This window comes from Lagopus leucura, unplaced genomic scaffold, assembly GCF_019238085.1.
Source record: "Lagopus leucura isolate 7727_CA_CO unplaced genomic scaffold, USGS_WTPT01 Super-Scaffold_73, whole genome shotgun sequence".
Lineage (NCBI taxonomy): Eukaryota > Metazoa > Chordata > Aves > Galliformes > Phasianidae > Lagopus > Lagopus leucura.
The window spans coordinates 6,625,134-6,628,965 of NW_024962252.1; positions in this window are offsets into that span (position 1 = coordinate 6,625,134).

Below are 3,832 nucleotides of genomic sequence, written 5' to 3' on the forward strand. Positions count from 1 at the left end.
TGCGTAGAACTTGCTGCTTGCTGCATAATGGGATGGGTTCTGCCTGCTAAAAGCAAGCTGAACAGCAGGGAAAACGAGGGCAAATACAAAAGTCTGAAGATATTAATTATTGCCATACATACAAATGAATATTAAGATTTATTCATGCTACTGCAAGAAGAATAATATTCTCTTTTATTAGTTTATTATATAATTACTAGTTTTTACTTTCTAGCTTCTATCCTCAACTTCATGTGAACATTGTCAGTTGTGTCATGTTTGTTTTTCATGGTCTTGTACTTGGTGTTTTGTGTATCAAGTAGAATAATGGTTTCTCTGCACTATGTGCTTCTAAAATCACTCAGTGTGATGCTGATAGCATGAGACAGATCTAACTTCATATTTTTACTCAGGATTTCAAGTGCCCCTATCTGGCTCTGCCCTAGCCACATCATGCTTTTTTTTTTTCAAAATGGTTTGCATAACAATTTTCTACTTCTCAGTTTGATTTCTTCTATCACCCTTTAAAAAATAAGAGAAGTATATGGGGTGTATAACTTGCCAGAAGCAAGTAAATTTATATGAACAGATAAGGATTTGTGTCAACTAGAACTTCACTCCTGGGTTTACAGGATATTGTCACGCAAGCCTTTAAAAAAAATAAAGTCTATTCACCTCTACTGCTAATAGGACGTTTTAGGTGTGTAAAACATTCATATGAATAAGCACTTTCAGTTATATCCCATGAAGAAAACAACAAAGAAAAGGCTTCAGGCAATTCTCCAGCTGATTGTTGATGACTTGAAATTCGTACAACTCATTCTCCTCACGAACAATAACATTTACTGTGCTGAGAGTTCAGGAACTAAGTGTAACAGGAACCAGCAAAAGTTGGCTAAAATTACAACAAAGCAGAAAGGAAGGCCATAGTGTTAGGGACGTGGTTTTTCTTTAATTTCCTTTCAGAAATGACAGGGAAAAACAGGATAATTCTTTCATTCATTCTTATCTCCACAAAAAGACCCACAAAAACAACACAGTTGCAGACCACAGTAAGACCAGACAAGAGATCCTGGTTTGCTGACTTTCTTTCTGGCTTAATTAGGAAGATGGGACAACTATAAATGAAAGAAAGATTTAAGCCAAATATAAAGTACCTCATTCCAACATTCACTGCTACTAAAGAGAACGAATGAGCAGTGTCATGAAGAAAGATATATTTGTAGGCATATGTATTCAAAGGGAATGAAGTATGACATACACAGAAAGACAAGACCAAAAAAAAAATCAGTCCCCTCATTTTGATTTTTGTTTATTCACTGTCCCTGGGGAAAATAAATAAATAAATAAGAAGAAAGTCAAAAATTCATTCCCATCACTTGCTCAAGGAACCAAATTCTCAGAGAAAATGCGGTCATTCCTTCTGACAAATAAGTAGCTTTAAAATTTGTACTTCTCTTTAGATTTACATTTGAGAATCAGGAAGGAAGATCATTCAGTAAATTTGCAGAGCACCTAAAATGAAACTTAGGTCCTGAGGAGGTCAGTAACAGGGCTTTTATTTCCTACAGCAGTTACAATATTTTTACCTCAGGGTATTTCAATATTTCATATAAAAAAAGAGATGACATATTCAGATTTTTTTTTTATTTTCTCAGTATTGGACAACATTTGGCTAATTCACTAATGATATTCAACTAAAACTGTAATTTTCAGAAAAAGCCTAACTGATAAGAATTAATTAGGAGGAAGAAGGAGAACATATCCCTATTTGTTATGTTACTAAGTTACTTTTTGTGAGTGCCGTATACAGTATGTGAGACTTACAAAATTGTAAATCAAGGAGAATTCTCCTTAAAAAATAGCTTGCTTTTCATCTGGAATAGCTGGGATATATTGATCATGGCTTAAGAAGGAACATTTTGCCAGAGATAATTTCTGCTTTAAAGTATATATTTCCTTGTAGCATCTAATCCAGAATATCTTGAAGAGGAACAAAATCAGAAAAATTAAGGCACAGAAGGTTAATTTCAGAAAATTCATCCCTCCACCTGAAAAGTATGTTGGGTATGTAAAGCTTCATATTTAAATCCTTTTATGATGCTGATGAATAATTAGCAATATCCTACTTAGATGATCACATAAAGTAATACTTAACCATATTTGCAATATTGGCCAGGAAAGATGAAAAAAATGTTTTTCTCAAGCGTGTTTTGTCTCCTGCTTACATAGAAAAATATCTTAAGAGTTCTCTTTCATGCTGCATTTTGCAGTCCTGCTTTCAAACAAAAAATAAACAACAGCAAAACAGTAAGCTCCAAAAAACAAACCTGCAAAAATTCCCTGATGTGTTTTGATCTTATTAGGTTGAGGTTGAGTAGTTTGGGTCAATTCTTCCTTTATCTACCTAACTGACATGTTGCTACCACACACACTTAAAGACCGTGTATTTACAAACTATCACTTGCTATATAGAACAGAAAAACAAAGCTTTTAGTTAGAATGGCTGTATTATTACTGCATGCACACCAGTCCTACTCCAGCAAAGAAAAGTCTTATTGTTCAACAGACTGAGACATACTAAAGCATAATCAAGTGACTTGCCAGCTGCTAGACAAACTGTTAATTGAAACAATTTATGCTGATTTCTAAAGGCTGGGTCTTAGAAAATCTACATGAAATTCTGCTAGAGAGCATTCAAGTTTGATCAAATGTAATGAAAGTTAGAAATACTGTTTGTGCTACAGCATAAAGCCAACTCTCCAGAGACAAACACAAAAATTTAAAAATGTCCTCTATCTTCAGTTTCTGCGTGATTCTCCAAAGGTGTAGGGTGTAGAAGTGGAGACAGGGGAATACATCCCTTTCTGACTGTAGATTTTGCAGGTTAGAAACAAGAGTGTCTTTATAGCACTCAGGTCACTGTACCCATAACTTCATCACAGTATAGGAGGAAGCTATTGAAAGGGCTTGAAGAGTGGGCTGTGCCCACGAGAGCCTAATAATGACATTCAACAAGGCCAAGTGCCTTGTTGCACTTGGGTCAGAACAATCCCAGGTATGAGTACAGGCTGGGAGAGCTCCTTGAGAGCAGCCATGTGCAGAGGGACTTGGGTGTCCTAGCTGGACAAAAAACTGGACGCAAGGCAGCAGTGTATGCTTGCAGCCCAGAAAGTCAACAGTATCCTGGGCTGCACCAAAACAGGGAGGGCAGCAGGGAGAGAGAGGAGATTGTCCCCCTCTGCTCTGCCCTCAAGAGGCCTCTTCTGGTCCGGATGTGGGACCCTCAAGCACAAGGAAAGCACTGAGCTGTTGGAGAAGGTCCAGAATAGGAACACAAAAATGATCAGAGGACTGGAGCAGGTCTCTTATGTAGAAAGGCTGAGGGAGCTGGGCTTGTTTAGCTTGGAAAAGAGAAGGCTCTGGGAGATCTCACTGCAGACTTCCAGTACTTGAGGGGAGCTTACAAACAGAAGGCAGACTGATTTTTCACATGGTCTGAAAGTGACAGGAGCATTGGGGAGTGACTTTAAACTAAAAGAGGGGAGATTTAGATTAGTTGTTAGGTGGACATTTTTTACTCAGAGGGTGGTAAGGCATTGGCATAGGCTGCCCAGGGAAGCTGTGGGTGCCCCATCCCTGGCGGCATTCAAGGTCAAGTTGGATGGGTCCTGGGCAGCCTGAGCTGGCAGGGGGTTGGAATTGGATGGTCTTTAAGGTCCCTTCCAAAACAAGCCTTTGTATGATTATATGATTATATGATTATATGAAGTATGAGGACAAATGTGAGGTAGGAATGAGAAGGGGGAGAGGAGAGGAGAGGAGAGGAGAGGAGAGGAGAGGAGAGGAGAGG